At 41.3% G+C, this 18897-nt stretch overlaps 1 protein-coding gene across 16 annotated transcripts in view; it reads left to right on the forward strand.

The window, feature by feature from the left end:
- Positions 1-18897, forward strand: part of LOC26536134 (protein CEPU-1) — a 427226-nt gene that overhangs the window by 218037 nt on the left and 190292 nt on the right. The window lies entirely within an intron of this gene.

Here is an 18897-nt window from a genome sequence, read left to right on the forward strand (position 1 = left end):
CCATCCTCCTCTACTACTTCTACTTCTTTATCTTCAAAAAACTAAAGTCTAGTCTCACTATCTGTTATCAAAACGTAAGAGGCTTGTGTAGTAAGCTAACTAATTTGTATTCTAATAGCCTTTCCTTAGCATCCCATATTATTGTGCTTACAGAGACTTGGTTAAAACCGGAGATACTTAACTCCGAAGTTTTCCCAGGTATGCACACAGTATACAGGCATGATCGTCCCTCCAGGCGGGGAGGGGGAGTCCTAATTGCTGTTAGGTCTACCCTCACGTCAGAGGAGGTACTTTTTGATGAGTTCCGTAACTTAGAATTCTTATGCGTAAAGCTGTCATTTTCTGATAGCCATGTTTATATTACGTGCTCGTACATTCCGCCGTCTTCTGAATTTCCTGAATATATTAACCATTTGTCCGCTATCCAATTCGATTCAAACAGACTGTCCGATAGGGACAGTCTAGGTGACTTTAATATACCAGGCACTAAGTGGTCCACTGAAGAACAGTCGAATATTCTCCTGCCTATAGCACAGCATGACTTTATTGACGGCTTGCTTGACATATCGTTGTTGCAAGTTAATTATATTCGAAATTCTCTTGGTCGTTTATTGGATCTATGTTTTGTTACAAGTCCTGAAAGTGTGTTTCTGACTAGAGTAGCACCTCTTAGTCAACCAGAAGATCCATACCATCCAACTTTTGAGGTGACAATCGACACAGATACCGTAATAAAAGAGAGGCCAGATAAGTCAACCAAACGAGTTCATTGTTTTCGTAAGGCAAACTTTCGGAGGCTAAATCTTTTTATATCTGGCTTTAATTGGTCCGATCTATATTCTTGCAGCATAATGGCCGATGCCATAGATATTTTTTATACTGCAATTAAATCATTTTTCAACTCTTGTGTTCCGATGTACTATCCGTCTACCTTTTACAAACCTCCTTGGTTTAATAAAGAGTTGACACATCTAAGAAATGTTAAGTCCAGACTTTATATAAAATTTAAAAATACCGGTTCTCAATCTATATTTTCTAAATATGTAAGTGCTCGGTTAAATTTTACCGTGCTTAACGCTCAGTGTTATAAGAATTATTTAAACCGTTGTAAGTTCCAGTTCGCACAGGATCCCAAACAGTTTTATAATTTCGTTAACACTAAGCGCAAAACAACCAGTTACCCTTCCTCGCTATTTTTTGAAAATACTTCGGTAACATCGGATCAGGCAATAGCCGATCTATTTGCCAAGTTTTTTCAAACCACATATTCTACGTTACCTCATTCTGAACGGCCTTACTCTTACGCGGTACAAATTTAATATTCTGTCCCACTTTAAACGAAAGCTCACTGCTTTATGATCTTCAGCGAGTTAAGCCTGTCTATTCGCCAGGTCCCGGCGAAATTCCTGGCTGTGTGCTTAGATTCTGTGCGGAAGCCTTGTGCAAGCCTCTACTAAAACTGTTTAACTTATCTTTGGAATCTACACAGTTCCCCCATATGGAAGGAGTCCTTTGTGATCCCTCTCCATAAAAAAGGTAGCAAATCGGATGCAAGCAATTACAGAGGAATCTCCAAATTGTCTGCTATCCCTAAGCTTTTTGAAAACGTTATCACTCCTCATTTGCAGCACCTTTGTAGGTCAATTATATCACCATGTCAGCATGGGTTCATGAATCGCAGATCAACAACTACTAACCTTCTGGAGCTAACCTCCTTCGTAGTACAGGGCTTCAAAAATAATCTTCAAACAGATGTCATTTATACGGACACTTTAAGTGGGTGCTCTTTGGACAGAATAACACATCTTGATGATCTTGGTGTTCTTCTGGACCCTAAACTTAAATTTTCAGACCATATTTCGTCTATTGTCAATAAGGCCAGAGGTGTGCTTGGTTTTATAAAACGGTGGTCAAAGGAATTTGATGATCCTTCATTGACCAAAACCTTATTTATTTCTCTAGTCCGTCCGATCCTCGAGTATGGATCACCTGTTTGGAGTCCCGCCTGTTTACTCGGACCGCATCGAATCGGTTCAAAAGAACTTCTTACTTTTTGCCTTATGGCGCCTTAATTAGGATGCAAACCTTATTCAAGTAGACTAATGTTAATTAACTTACCCTCCTTAGCTAACCGTAGAACGATGCTTGGAACATTTTTTTAACCTTATTCGTGGTGAAGTCCCGACTTGGTTAGTCGGCTAAAGTTCACTGTTTCGAGCAGATTTACCAGATTTACTAGAAATAACGTACCTCTAATTTTAAATCATTGTAGATCTAATTATGAGTTGCATGATCCCTACAGAGTATTATGTTCTGACTTTAATAGATTGTATCCAATTATCTCTAGTTCTGACTCTCTGCCGTTTTCAAAGCGATCAATACTAACATACTTAACGAATTCTTAGATCTTACTACTATATACATATATTTCCTCGTCCTTTACTGTCTTCTATATCGCGTCAATCTTCCTGCGATTCGAGCCGTACGATACACGGTAGCGCCCCTCGGTCGGTTGTGCGGGAGGTGTGGCCGTGGGACTCGCGCTTTAAAAAAAAAAAAAAAAAGAATGAGTTAACGATTGTGTAGTGTGTCGGATAAGTTTTTTTGAATGGCTTTTGCTGTTCGATTTAAGAACAAGTTAGGTACCGAATCGTACAGGCCACTATCGAATAGATACGATATAATTGTGCTATGTATAATTGCTGACAATAGGAATTTAACATAATCTTAGACGTCGGTTGCCTCATGTTGAAAGCCTATGGCCTTGAGTGGTAGGTCCTAGAATTTCGGCCAAGACGGGGACGCTGAGCGATTGGATGGGAGTGATGGGAACACGTTGGTCTTTTCCAGATCCCGGTCACCACTGTTCACATAGGGGCCGTCCATAAACCTCGCGACGCTAATTTTGGGCCATTTTGACCCCCACCCCCCCCTATGTGACATACCGTGACTCGCACCGCAACCCCCCTGACCATCACGTGATAAATTGTAAAAGTAAATGTCTTTTTTATATTAAAACCAGATCTTATTTACCATGGCAAATAATAGTTTACACAGTGACCTATTGATGGTTATTCCACACCACCACAAGATCATTCAAATAACAAAATTTGGCCGTCGGCAACAAGATATTTCCATTTGGCATGAGTCGATAAGTACGACGCCAAAAGTTAACGTGAAGAAAAATACTTATAAAATATAAAGTAATTCATTTAAATTAAAGGAGGGCCAAAGGTGTTGTTTGTAAATATGTAAATATGGTCAAAGAGGAGTAAAAAAGTATTTGAGAACATTGGAATTAAAACTGTAACAAAGCTCTAGATTTGCAATTTGTGCCTCTGCTTCGATAGAATACTCGATATATCAATATTTTCGGGTGATGTATTTCTTTAATAATTTTTTTAAAAGGGAATTATCATCGATTCGATATTTATTTTATATTTTCAAAAACCTATTTTACAGGTCTTTGCATTGTGTTATTGACAACTTTGTAATTACTAGAGGTGGTGAATCATTAATTTCCAAACTCGGTGTTATACATGTTGTTGAATCATTTTGTCATTCAGTCACCATTTTTTGCACAATATAACCTGTACCAGAAACTTAACAGAAGTATATTTTCTTTACATTTACATTTTAAATTTATAGCCTTTGCATAACACTAAATATTAAGCTATAACAAAAGCGAACGCTATAGACGAGTTAGGCCAGGTCGCGAGCCCTGCAAACGTCCGCTACTTGGTCGTTGCCGTCAGCTCCCGGATAAACATATTTAATTTCGCCAAGCCGCATAATATTCTCACTTTTTCCGTTTTTGGTGCTCTTTATGGACAAAAGTTTCCTGCCGATCAAAAAGTGCTCTCGTGTCGGCGCTAACAGGTCTAAGGGATCTAAGAACATAGAGAATAACGGTCTAGAATTTAGAAGAGTTTTAATTTTCGTTAAAACGTTTACTTTCTTGAAGCTTGTGACCCCTGCTTTCTAGAAGCCACAGATAGGGGTGCTCCCGAAAGTCAGTGAGGTGACAACGCATTCGAAAGTTTTTTCCTTATTAGATAGATGCCACCGTTCATTAAACCAAACTTCGCGAAAGGGACCAGGGTCTTCTTGGTCGGTTGAACGTGGAAACATCCCATCAATTACATTCGCATATTTTAATTCATTGCGTTGCATTATATTTTTATTTTTTTAAATAATATTGTTTTTCCAGTTTCAACCAGAAAATGTTAAAAAATCGTGTTTGCAATTATAATACCGAGAGGAAATAGTCTCGGGCTTTGTCTATCGCTGGTAGCTTAGCCGTACAGGCAAAAGTAATAAAAGTATATACTTTTTTGATTAGGATCAATAGCCGAGTCGATCTGGTCATGTCCGTCTGTCCGTATGAAAGTCGAGATCTCAGGAACTATAATGTTGAAAATCAGCATACAGATTCTAAAGACAAAAACGCAAGTTTCTTGACCCATGTTGCAACGCCCACTCTAACGGCCCTAAACTGCCACGCTCACACTTTTGAAAAATGTTGACATTTTTTTTATTAGTTATATACATTTATATCGTTTTGCAAAAACATTTTTTGCCACGCCAACTCTAACGCCCACAAACCGCCCAAGACAGACACTTTTCAAAAATGTTTTGATAATTGTTCATTTTTTTATTAGTGTTGTAAATTTCTATAGATTTGCAGAAAAAAATTTGCCACGCCTAATCTAACGCCCACAATCCTCCCAAGACAGACACTTTTCAAAAATGTTTTGATATTTGTTCATTTTTTTATTAGTGTTGTAAATTTCTATAGATTTGCAGAAAAAAATTTGCCACGCCTAATCTAACGCCCACAATCCTCCCAAAACTCTCACGACCACACCTTTGAAAAATGTTTCGATATTGTATCACATTTATTTATAAGGCGGTTTATGCAGACAGACACTTTTCAAAAATGTTTTGATATTTGTTCATTTTTTTATTAGTGTTGTAAATTTCTATAGATTTGCAGAAAAAAATTTGCCACGCCTAATCTAACGCCCACAATCCTCCCAAAACTCTCACGACCACACCTTTGAAAAATGTTTCGATATTGTATCACATTTATTTATAAGGCGGTTTATGCAGACAGTGGTACCCCTGGATTTCTTGAAAGCATAGGTAGTAGGCGGTTACACAAGATGTGGTGGTCCAAAACAATTTTCATCAGCCTTTCTGTTATTTTAAACAAAACGCCTAGAAGATCGATAGGTCTACAGTTTAAAATTGTTGAAGAATATGAGTCGGTGAAGCGTTTCCGCTTTTGGACACCACCACTTTTTTGGCTCGTATTCGTTTGGTCCCGTGATTTTACAAATGTTTGTTTTTGTGTGTCTAGGCATGAAAAATGTACACTTTCGAAGACAGAACTCACTCTATTGTGGAGAATTTTTTATGTTGTGGCATTTGTACTTATGTTGTCAATTATGATTTCAATTGGGAAATTGCTGTTCGTAATATTTGAGGAAATGTTAAGATCGCTTCTGTTACAGGAGGTTAGAACTAAAAACCAATATTGAACTGGACTGAGGGAAAAGGTTGGTGAACCATCGTTAAGACATATGAAGCCTGCATCCATTGCCGATTTTTATACAATGTGGCCCTTTTGGTCACTAATTGCGGATCTCCACGATGTTGATTTTGAGTTGAAGTCCAACTATTCTAGGGTTGAGAAAGTTAGCGGCATAATTAAATAGATCCCTGAGACCATATTTGAAGTGTTCCTTTGAAATGGTAGGTGGAATATATAGGATGAATATGTTGCAATTGTGAGGATGTCAAATGTGAGGAGTCTTAAAACTCCCCACAAATCCGGGTGCAGGAGATCGGCCTTGCAACAGAGAAGACGGCTGGATTGCGAGAGGAGTCAAGGGCAGTCAGGTCTGACGGTAGATAATGAACCTTGGATCCCGGCAAAGCGGAGAGACCGTGAACTAACGGTACCGCGCTGGACCTTGGACTGGAAACGGTGTGGACTTTTGGACGAGCATAAAGAGGACGCAGCGTGAACTAAGGGTAAATAAATTGGACCTTGTACCCGAGCGAGCCGTGCGCAAAAAGGGAAATAGCGGGATTCCCGCGGCATATAAAAGAAACGGCGCAGGCGCAGCTCGGGACGGTCAATCAAGAAAGTGCGCGGAGAATAACACTCTCGTTCAGGAAAAGGACGGACTCGGGAAAAGTGCGTGGAGAACTATACAGTTAAGCGGTCAGTGAAAGTACGCGGAGGTCGACAGCGGAATAGTGAACAGTTAAAGTACGCAGAACGAGACCCGGAACAGGTGAACGACAAGTGAGCGTCGAAGCGGGCATCCGAAGCGGATATCCACAAGCGAAGGACAAGCAAACACCAGGACTTACCGTGGTCAGAAAGGGACGGTGGAGTCATTGTGGAGTGGAAGGACAACAAAGGAGCGGCGACGCGCATCCGAAGGCGAGGATCGCAGGGAGTTCCTGTTATCGAAGTGGTACTAAATAAAGGCTACTCTAAATCAGAAACTCTGTTTTCTCTTTGGTCGGGCAATCACTCAAATCATAAATTTGGTGGCTCTCTGAGCTAGCAGTTGCAATCCGTAGCAAGCAGAAATCAGTTCTTTTCACAACAGACTTCCGAATTCAATTTTTTTTATGTGTTTAATATAGAATCCAACCAATGGCTACGGTGGTAACCATTCCCTCTTGGTTTTCCAAAGAAATTATAGTCTGCTGCAATCTGTGTTGTCCCTGATTTAGAATTCAGATAAGATGGCTAAGTTAGGTTCCCCAGTGTTTTCGCTTTTTGAATCGTATATGCTTTATTTCTGGCCGGACAATACGGATCTGTGGCAACATGTTCACCTTTGCAGTTTGCGCACTCTATCCATACCACGTCTTTGACATTTTCAACTCCGCACTTAAAGCACTTTTTCAGGCCCTTGCAGTGCTTGGCGGTATGTTTGAAACGAAAGCATAGGAAACACTGTACGAAGTGTAAAATGTTGACATTTTTTTATTAGTTATATAAATTTATATCGTTTTGTAAAAACATTTTTTGCCACGCCAACTCTAACGCCCACAAACAGCCCAAGACAGACACTTTTCAAAAATGTTTTGATATTTGTTCATTTTTTTATTAGTGTTGTAAATTTCTATAGATTTGCAGAAAAAATTTTGCCACGCCTAATCTAACGCCCACAATCCTCCCAAAACTCTCACGACCACACTTTTGAAAAATTTTTCGATATTTTATCACATTTATTTATAAGGCCGTTTATGCAGGATTTTCTGAAAGCATAGGTAGTAGGCGGTTACATGAGATGTGGTGGTCTAAAACAATTTTTATCAGCCTTTCTGTTATCTTAAACAAAACGCTTAGAAGATCGATAGGTCTAAAGCTTGAAACTATTGAAGAATCTGAGTCGGAGAAGCGTTTCCGCTTCTGGACACCACCACTTGGCTCGTATTCGTTTGGTCCCGTGATTTTAAAAATGTTTGTTTATGTGTGTCTAGGCATGAAAAATGTACACTTTCGAAGACAAAACTCACTCTATTGTGGAGAGTTTTTTATGTTGTGGCATTTGTACTTATGTTGTCAATTATGATTTCAATTGGGAAATTGCTGTTCGTAATATTTGAGGAAATGTTAAGATCGCTTCTGTTACAGGAGGTTAGAACTAAAAACCAATATTGGACTGGACTGAGGGAAAAGGTTGGTGAACCATCGTTAAGACATATGAAGCCTGCATCCATTGCCGATTTTTATACAATGTGGCCCTTTTGGTCACTAATTGCGGATCTCCACGATGTTGATTTTGAGTTGAAGTCCAACTATTCTAGGGTTGAGAAAGTTAGCGGCATAATTAAATAGATCCCTGAGACCATATTTGAAGTGTTCCTTTGAAATGGTAGGTGGAATATATAGGATGAATATGTTGCAATTGTGAGGATGTCAAATGTGAGGAGTCTTAAAACTCCCCACAAATCCGGGTGCAGGAGATCGACCTTGCAACAGAGAAGACGGCTGGATTGCGAGAGGAGTCAAGGGCAGTCAGGTCTGACGGTAGATAATGAACCTTGGATCCCGGCAAAGCGGAGAGACCGTGAACTAACGGTACCGCGCTGGACCTTGGACTGGCAACGGTGTGGACTTTTGGACGAGCATAAAGAGGACGCAGCGTGAACTAAGGGGAAATAAGTTGGACCTTGTACCCGAGCGAGCCGTGCGCAAAAAGGGAAATAGCGGGATTCCCGCGGCATATAAAAGAAACGGCGCAGGCGCAGCTCGGGACGGTCAATTAAGAAAGTGCGCGGAGAACAACACTCTCGTTCAGGAAAAGGACAGAATCGGGAAAAGTGCGTGGAGAGCTATACAGTTAAGCGGTCAGTGAAAGTACGCGGAGGTCGACAGCGGAATAGTGAACAGTTAAAGTACGAAGAACGAGACCCGGAACAGGTGACCGACAAGTGAGCGTCGAAGCGGGCATCCGAAGCGGATATCCACAAGCGAAGGACAAGCAAACACCAGGACCTACCGTGGTCAGAAAGGGACGGTGGAGTCATTGTGGAGTGGAAGGACAACGAAGGAGCGGCGACGCGCATCCGAAGGCGGGGATCGCAGGGAGTTCCTGTTATCGAAGTGGTACTAAATAAAGGCTATTCTAAATCAGAAACTCTGTTTTCTCTTTGGTCGGGCAATCACTCAAATCATAAATTTGGTGGCTCTCTGAGCTAGCAGTTGCAATCCGTAGAAAGCAGAAATCAGTTCTTTTCACAACAGACTTCCGAATTCAATTTTTTTTATGTGTTTAATATAGAATCCAACCAATGGCTACGGTGGTAACCATTCCCTCTTGGTTTTCCAAAGAAATTATAGTCTGCTGCAATCTGTGTTGTCCCTGATTTAGAATTCAGATAAGATGGCTAAGTTAGGTTCCCCAGTGTTTTCGCTTTTTGAATCGTATATGCTTTATTTCCGGCCGGACAATACGGATCTGTGGCAACATGTTCACCTTTGCAGTTTGCGCACTCTATCCATACCACGTCTTTGACATTTTCAACTCCGCACTTAAAGCACTTTTTCAGGCCCTTGCAGTGCTTGGCGGTATGTTTGAAACGAAAGCATAGGAAACACTGTACGAAGTGTAAAATGTTGACTTTTTTTTATTAGTTATATAAATTTATATCGTTTTGTAAAAACATTTTTTGCCACGCCAACTCTAACGCCCACAAACCGCCCAAGACAGACACTTTTCAAAAATGTTTTTATATTTGTTCATTTTTTTATTAGTGTTGTAAATTTCTATAGATTTGCAGAAAAAATTTTGCCACGCCTAATCTAACGCCCACAATTCTCCCAAAACTCTCACGACCACACTTTTGGAAAATGTTTCGATATTTTATCACATTTATTTATAAGGCCGTTTATGCAGGATTTTCTGAAAGCATAGGTAGTAGGCGGTTACATGAGATGTGGTGGTCTAAAACAATTTTTATCAGCCTTTCTGTTATCTTAACAAAACGCTTAGAAGATCGATAGGTCGAAAGTTTGGAACTATTGAAGAATCTGAGTCGGAGAAGCGTTTCCGCTTGTGGACACCACCACTTTTTTGGCTCGTATTCGTTTGGTCCCGTGATTTTAAAAATGTTTGTTTATGTGTGTCTAGGCATGAAAAATGTACACTTTCGAAGACAGAACTCACTCTATTGTGGAGAGTTTTTTATGGTGTGGCATTTGTACTTATGTTGTCAATTATGATTTCAATTGGGAAATTGCTGTTCGTAATAATTGAGGAAATGTTAAGATCGCTTCTATTACAGGAGGTTAGATCTAAAACCCAATATTGGACTGGACTGAGGGAAAAGGTTGGTGAACCATCGTTAAGACATATGAAGCCTGCATCCATTGCCGATGTTGCTGGTCGAATTTGATTATCAATAGTTTATAGTATATAGTATAGTATTTTACATTGAAGATGGATTTTTGACCCATGAAGAAGTGGTCATATTAAGTTTACCGATCGCCGCCATATTTTGCGAACTTTTTTATACATTGTCTGAGGTCAGGGATTATAGGAGGATACACTGCGGTGAGCGATCAATTCTTTGAAATATTTTATGTCTCACTGTAACCATTCTCAGAATAAAATCACCCATACCTACTCGAACAAGCAGTCAGCGGGTTGGTTTTTTGCAACTCCTGGATGGGCCAACGACAACAGCTTTTATTCGCAGTCCGAGGTTAAAACTGCAAGTGCAACTGGCGCTGGAGGAAAAGCAGACAGCGGCCACCAGTCAAAGAGTTGCCGGAGCACGCAGACAGCGTGAAGGAGCCGCAGACAGCAGCAGAATATAATAAAGTAGGACCCAGATCACGCAGGCAGCGAGCAGGTAGACGCAGACAGCTGATACCCCGGTATCAGCTGACGGATTTGCCAGCCCTCGGTGGACAGCCGGAGGATTGGCCCATATTTTATTGTGAATTTACGGAGACAACGCATGCGTACCGATGCACGGACCTGGAAAACAACCTACGCTTGCTGAAGGACGATGCACGCGAGACAGTGAAGTCGCTGTGGATCCATCCCAGCAACGTTAATGCCGCGGTGGAGCAACTGCGATCCAGATAAGGCCGACCGGAGCGGCTTATACGCAGCCAGCTAAACAGCATACGCGACGTCCCTCAAATTACGGATGACAACATAGCAAAGCTCATTCCGTTCGCTACCAGAGTAAGTAATTTGGGGAACAATTTGCAGTCAGCAAAAATGGATAAACTTGTGGCCAAGCTCCCAACCAGCAAGCGCGTAGAGTGGGCAAGAAGTGCTGCGTGTATCAAACCATATCCGACCGTCGTGCACTTCAGCGCGTGATTAACGGACTACGGGAAGGTCGTATGTATGGTCACGGATACCGAAGGGAAGGTGCCAAGACGTCGCTTGCTTCATGCCAGCATCGACCGCGATCAAGGAGGAGACGAGCACCTGCAGAAATTTCCCGGTGTGTGAGGGGCAACATGCAGTCAGGAACTGTGAGGAGTTCAAGCGAGCCTCGCCACCAAACAGGTGAAAAATTGTGGGAAGGCACCGTCTTTGTTTCAGGTGTCTACGCTGTGGTCATATGACCAGGACCTGCAACGCGCACGGCGAGTGCACAATAAACGGATGCAGAGGGAACCATCATCGTCTTCTGCATGGAGCAGACAACGATGATCGACGGCCGCCGGTTCGAAAGGAACTTGAGTTATTCCGAATACTGCCGGTGACGCTATACGGAGGTGGGCGGCAAGTTGACACGTACGCGCTGCTGGACGAGGGCTCTTCTGTCGATGGTCGACGATGAGCTGCTGCGAGACCTTGGCGTGCATGGAGTACGTCGACAACTCAACGTCCAATGGTTCGGAGGAAGAGCAACCAGTGAGCCCACCAATTTAGTAAATCTACAGATCAGTGGAGCGGGTAAGCCTACCCGCCATGCGCTACGGAATGTATACGCCATATCAAACCTGAGTTTGCCGATGCAGAGCCTACATCAGCGTGACGTGAAGGGTGTACTCGCAGGTGCACGCCTTCCGATGTAGCCCTACAGCAATGTACTGCCGAAGCTGTTAGTTGGGCTGGATCAGGAGCACTTAGGACTGCCCATGAGAACGAGGCGATTCTCCCAAAAGGGACCATATGCGGCCGCAACGGAGTTAGGCTGGGTTGTGTTTGGACCAGTTCGCGGACAGCAAACCACGCCATCACCGAGGTCTTGTTTTCTAGCAGTGTCGTCGGACGATAACATGGAGGAGATGGTGGAAGATTACTTCGATGTGGAGAACTTTGGTGTCAGAGCCGCGCCACCAGTCGCAGACAGCGACAACATGCGGGCCCAAAGAACACTCGAGGACACCACGGTGAGATTAGGCCGAAGATACCAGAAAGGATTGCTCTGGAAGGATGGCCACGAAGCTATGAGATGGCATACTATCGGCTGGTCAACATCGAAAAGAAGATGAAGCGCAACGGGCAGTTCGCACAGGAATACAAAAGGATCATCCAATCGATTATGTAGTCAAAGGATACGCTCGACGATTAGGACATCGTGAAACCGCTGTGGAAGGCGTCAGGCATTGGTACCTGCCACATTTTGGAGTCGAGAACCCCAACAAGCAGGGAAAGATCCGACTGGTCTTCGACGCAGCACCGTAAGTTGGCGACGCGTCGTTAAATTCAGCACTGGCCAAGGGTCCGCAACACTACAAGCCCTTGCCAGAATTCTCTTTCATTTCAGAGAAGTTGTAGTCGGAGTCGGCGGTAACATCAAGGAGAGGTTTCACCAGGTGATGATCCGGCCAGAAGACAGGTGTACACAACGATTTTTGTGGCGAGATGGCGACAACCAGCGGAAACCCGACGTGTACGAGATGTGCGTCATGACGATTGGTGCAGCGTGTTCATCGAGCGCAGCTCATTACGTCAAGACTTTGAATGCCAGTCGGTTCCTGGATTCTGACCCCCGAGCAATAAAAGCCATCAACGACTACTACTACGTCGGCGACTAAGTGGATAGCTTCTCGACGGAGGACGAGGCTATTAGCGTACCTACCCGGGTGAAGAATATACACGCAGAAGCTGGATTCGAACTATGTCAGTTTAGTTCCAGCTCGCCCACCGTAGAGGAGTCACTTGGACCACCTAGAAGCATCGGATGGGGCGAGGCTGAGCAAAAAAAATTGGGAATGCGGTGGCCACTGACGAGTTCCGGTTCAACGTGAGATACCATCGAGTTCCAGCTAGCGGTACACGGATCCCTACTAAGACGGAATTCTTAAGTCTTGTGATGTCAACGTTTGACCCACTGGGATTCCTCTGCTGCCTCATGATAACGGACAAGTTATTATTGCGAGAGGTTTGGAGGCAGAAGATTTCCTGGGACGACCCTCTTCCTGAAGAAATATTTCACGCGTTTACGAACCGGCGTCGCGAAATGAAGAACGTGGAAAAATTCAGATGCACTCGTCATTATTTTGGACCTGGTGAGGTGAAAGCTACACGTATTTCCAGTCAGTCCGCATTTTCAGCGGTGGCGTATTGGAGAGTCACCTACGACGACAACGACGTGCGAGTGAGGATCGTCTCCGCTAGGACGAAGTGCGCCCCAATGAGAACCATGTCAATTCCACGGTTGGAGCTGCAGGCAGCAGTTCTAGGGACGAGGCTGATAGACGCTGTCAAACAGGAACACAGCGTAGCTATCAGGGACGTCGTGCTATGGACAGACTCCAAAACAGTGCTGCGTTGGATCGGTAGCACCCATCGCCGATTTAAGCAGTTCGTCGGCAACCGGATCGCGGAGATCTTGAAGTCGACAAGGGAGCCCCAGTGGAAATGGGTACCGACCGCCGACAACATGGCAGATGTCGCGACTAGAGCGTGAGCCGGCGTATATCTGAGCGAGAGTTCACGTTGGCTGAGAGGACCGGCCATCCTATGGCAGCCAGCGGACATTTTGCCAGGACCTGCACCAGACAACAATGGAGGTGTAGACGACGAAGAAAAGATGCCGAGCGAGTTTGCGCTTGTCGGTATAAGCGATGTATTTATTTCGTTTCAGAGATTTTCGAGCTATTCTCGGCTGTTGAGGACCACAGCTTAGGTATTGAGGTTCACGCGCCGATGCCGTGGACATCTGAGCTGAGGAGCCGTGGAGAGAGCTGAGCGCGAGAAGTATGGCCTCACAGCGACCAAGTGCGAGGAAGCTGAGTACCTATTGGTTCGCCGGGACCAACGAGAGGCGTTCCCTGAGGAGATGCGAGCCGCAGCGAAGAACGAGAGCGTCGCCAACACAAGCGACATTCGAGGGCTGACGTCCTACGTGGATGAAAAGGTAGTCCTACGAGCATACGATAGGATCGACGACGCGCTGTGCATGCCGTACATTGCCAGAAGGCCGATGATCTTATCACACCGACACGTCTTGGCGAGGATGATTGTACACCAGGTGCACGAATGTATGAGGCATCAAAACACGGATGCCACGAACGCAGAGATTCGGACGAGGTTCTGGATAACGAAGCTGCGACGATTACTAAAAGGAGTGATCTCCGAGTGCAGCGTATGCAAGCTGCAACGAGCGCGGCTGGCGCCGCCGATAATGGGACCCCTGCCAATGAATCGCTTGGAGGCATGTGGTTGGCCATTCAAGTAGACAGGCCTGGATTACTTTGGACGAACAAACAAACTCTCTGAGCTAGCAGCTACAATCCGTAGCGAGCAGAAATCAAGAAATCAGTTCTTTACACAACAGACTTTCGGATTCAAATTTTTTTATGTGTTTAATATAGAATCCAACCAATGGATACGGTGGTAACCATTCCCTCTTGGTTTTCCAAAGAAATTATAGTCTGCTGCAATCTGTGTTGTCCCTGATTTAGAATTCAGATATGATGGCTAAGTCAATATTGTTTTTACATGATGTAAATTAGGTTCCCCAGTGTTTTCGCTTTTTGAATCGTATATCCTTTATTTCTGGCCGGACAATACGGATCTGTGGCAACATGTTCACCTTTGTAGTTTGCGCACTCTATCCATACCACGTCTTTGACATTTTCAACTCCGCACTTGAACCACTTTTTCAGGCCCTTGCAGTGCTTAGCGGTATGTGCGAAACGAAAGCATGTGCGAAGTGTAAAACCTATTGAATCGCCTTTGAAAAAATTATATTTTTTTAGGTAGTTCCTGCCCATAGAAAATGATCTTAACCCTGCATGTTGGAACTAGTTCCATGTTGTTATTATAAGATTGTATACTAGTAAAAAGTAAAAAGTATGCAACAGGCAAAAGAAACCGTTTCCGACCATAAAAGTATACACTTTTTTGATTAGGATCAATAGCCGAGTCGATCTGGCCATGTCCGTCTGTCTGTATGAATGTCGAGATCTCAGGAACTATAATGTTGAAAATCAGCATACAGATTATAAAGACAAAAACGCAAGTTTCTTGACCCATGTTGCAACGCCCACTCTAACGGCCCAAAACAGGCACGCTCACACTTTTGAAAAATGTTGACTTTTTTTTATTAGTTATATACATTTATATCGTTTTGCAAAAATATATTTTGCAACGCCAACTCTAACGCCCACAAACCGCCCAAGACAGACACTTTTCAAAAATGTTTTGATATTTTTTGATTTTTTCATTAGCGTTGTAAATTTCTATAGATTTGCAGAAAAAATTTTGCCACGCCTAATCTAACGCCCATAATCCTCCCAAAACTCTCACGACCACACTTTTGAAAAATGTTTCGATATTTTATCACATTTTTTACTGTAGTAAATTTCTTTCGATTTGCCAATAATCACCAAAAACTGTCACTGTGTAAATTTTTTTATTAACGGGTATTAGGTATTTCTCCCTTGTTTTTATATTTATATTAACCGTTTAGCTTCCGATATTAGAGATTCAGATTTTATTTGCTTTAAAAGATCCCCATTTGATATATGGGTTTGCATATAAAATATAATGTAAGCAGACACAGTTATAAAAACTTTTGGGATGTACCCCTGCTCAGTTAACTCTCTATTTTTGCAAGCTCATTCACCTTGGCTGCCGAACTGCATGGTGATCTTGCTTATGTTAAACCCCATTCCAGACTAAAATTGGTCTATGGTTTTTCTGCCAGGCGTATCTAAATACTTGTCTATGCCGACAATGAATAGGCCTTTGTGATTCTTATTATACTCGTTTTCAGACAGAATCCTGAGACAGGGAAACTTACTACCAAATGTTTCTCTAAAATTTTTTGGCTCGATGGATTCTTAGCCTTGCCTTTAGCCCCTTTGCTCCTGGTAGCTATGCAAGATGTCGACGGTGGAGGTTTCATAGTTTTAGCTATTGAGCCGTTTAACGATAACCTCCTTTTTTCCCGGGAGGTTTATCTTAGGATAGTATGTCGTACTGCTTTCCTCTTATTTCATCCACTTTATATTTATTAATTATTTTGCAATATTCTGTAGCGATCTGAATTATGGCGCGAGTTATTTCCATATTAGCGTAGGGTTCGGGAGATTGGATGAGTAGTTCTTAGTTAAGGTGAATAGAACTGTTCCCAAAGTAAACGTCCGTTGCTGTTAAGTTCTGAATTCTCAATGAATATTCTTTTTATTTTCAAGCTTTAATTCGTCTTTTACATTTGGTTTCTGCTGACCGGGCTAAAATGGATTTGGAGCGGATGCGTTTTAATGGAGCTGGTGTTTGCTTGTTTCAGCACTTAATGTTACATGATACGACCACTCGGCATTCCCGTGATCGTACCAAAGTATTGCTGGACCTCTACTAGGTCTCCGGTTGTCGAGGCGGCTTTGGCGGGGGACCGCCGAGGGTAAACGCTGAGGCGGTACCTCTCCCCCCCTCAGACTGAACTACCGACCATAGCGGGGGCATAGCTGCTGTTATAGCAGGTTTAGCGATGGCGGGAGTGAAGGTGGCGTGTGGTGTAACCTCTGGTTTGAAGATGGACGATATATTAAGAGAACAAGTTGGAATAACTTGTTATGTTTATATGAATGACATATTAATCTTTTCAAATACCATTGAACAACACTATACCGATCTAATTCAAATAATTAATATTTTACAATAAGCAAATATTAAAATTTCTCTTGAAAAATCTAAATTCTTTAAATTAGAAACAGCATTTCTTGGTTATATTGTTTTTCACAATGTAATTAAAACGGATCCTGAAAGAATTTGTACAATTATGAAGTATTCGATTCCCCAAAATATTAGAGAACTTCGAAGTTTCCTAGGCCTCACTGGATATTACCGAAAATTTGTCCGAAACTATGCAAAAATTGCTAAACCCTTAACCAAATACTTAGGAGGAGATAATGGAAAATTTTTTAGGAAAATGTCAACAAAAATTTTAAAACAGTTAGATGAACCAGCTGTAAAAGCTTTTAACGAACTTAAAGATAATTAGTTCAACCAGATTATAACAAAAAATTCACTTTGACAACAGACGCATCAGACGTAGTAATCGGAGCGGTTTTATCACAGGATAATAAACCAATTACTTTCATATCTAAAACTTTAAATAAAACCGAACAACTTTATGCCAGAAATAAAAAAGAATTGTTAGCCATAGTTTGGGCTCTTAATAATCTCAGAAATTATTTATATGGAGTAATAGGTATAGAAATACAAAATGACCATCAATCGTTATCCTTTACTATCCCTAATAAAAACCAAAACGTAGAAATGAAAATATGGAATTCTTTCATAGAAAGTTTCACCCCAAAAATAATATATAAGCCCGGAACAACAAATGTCGTTGCTGATGCATTATCTCAAATAAAAATAAATAATATTACAAACAGTGATATAAAACAATCAATGAAAGTAGTTTCGAAAATGTAATAAAAGAGACCCGTAAACCGTAAAATCAGTTTCAACAACAACTGTTATTAACAACGGAGCGGTATACAATACATGAGACATTGAAAGTTTTTGATAAGACGCGACATAAAATCGAATATGATACGCCAGAAAATTTAATAACAATAGTAAGAGAATATCTACAACCAAACATAACGGTAGGAATTCATTGCACTTTAGAAGAACTTTGTCATATCCAATTACCTTTAAAAAATAATTTTACTAACAAATTTCTTTTTACTAAAATATTTCTACAAGACGTGGAAAGTAATGAAGAAAAGCCTATTATAATAGAAGGCACACATTGTCGAGCTCAAAGAGGACTAGACGAAAATTACAAACAAATCAATAGATTATATTATTGGCCAAATTTATTTACCAAATTGAAGGAATACAGATAAAATTGTAAAATTTGCAACGAAAATAAATATAAAAGACATCCTATTAAAGTTCCCATTGGAAAAGCACCTATTCCAACTAAAGAGGGAGAAAATTTACACATCGATATTTATTACGGGCAAAATCTTATTTTCTTAACTTGTATTGAAGCGTATTCAAAATTCCTAGTAGTAAAAGAAATTCAAAATAAACTAAACATCGATAATAAAGTAATGGAATTACTCCAGCAATTTTCGAACGCCAAAGTAATTATGACTGATAATGATCCGAGCTTTACCTCGCTCAATTTAAATCCGTTGCAAAAAGATGTGTGTTAACTCTACATTTCGCAGACCCAAGACACAGTACCTCGAACGGACAAATTGGAAAGGGCACATTCAACATTAACAGAATTAGCTCACTGCATAAAGAAAGAATTTAATCTCATTGACTATTCTGAAATAATTATTAGAGCCGCAAAAGAATTCAATCAGAGCATTCATTCTACAACAAACCAAAAACCTTTTGATATTCTGTATAATAAAATTGAACATGAAAACATTCCAAAAATTCTAAAGAACACTCAGGAAAAAATATTAGAAACACATAATGGAGGTCGTAAAGAAAAAGAATATCATGTAGGACAAGTTGTTTATGAAAAGATATTATGATATCCACTTCAGAAATAATTGATAATTCCAATCACGAATTTTTCCTGTTCAATGACAAAAAAGATGTTCTTGCTTATGAATCCTATAGCGATTTATTCCACGTAACCAATTTAAGTTTTTATAAAGAAATTATCAATGTTGAATCAGAAAACATAAAAAGAGACACTAACAAAAGATCACAATGGGAAATCGCATACGACTTAGAAGTTATCGAGCTAATTTTATCACAGCTAATATCATCTAGATCCAAAAGGTGAATTACTGAATTAGGCACTGTTTGGAAGTGGTTAGCTGGAACTCCGGATCATGATGACCTCGTTTTAATTCAAAATACAATCAATGACTTTTTGGAATTGATAATAACAAACAATTAATTATCAATTCCAAATTGTTTAAAGAAATAGAATCTCTTTCTGATGATTTTAAACATG

This window comes from Drosophila yakuba, chromosome 2L, assembly GCF_016746365.2.
Source record: "Drosophila yakuba strain Tai18E2 chromosome 2L, Prin_Dyak_Tai18E2_2.1, whole genome shotgun sequence".
Lineage (NCBI taxonomy): Eukaryota > Metazoa > Arthropoda > Insecta > Diptera > Drosophilidae > Drosophila > Drosophila yakuba.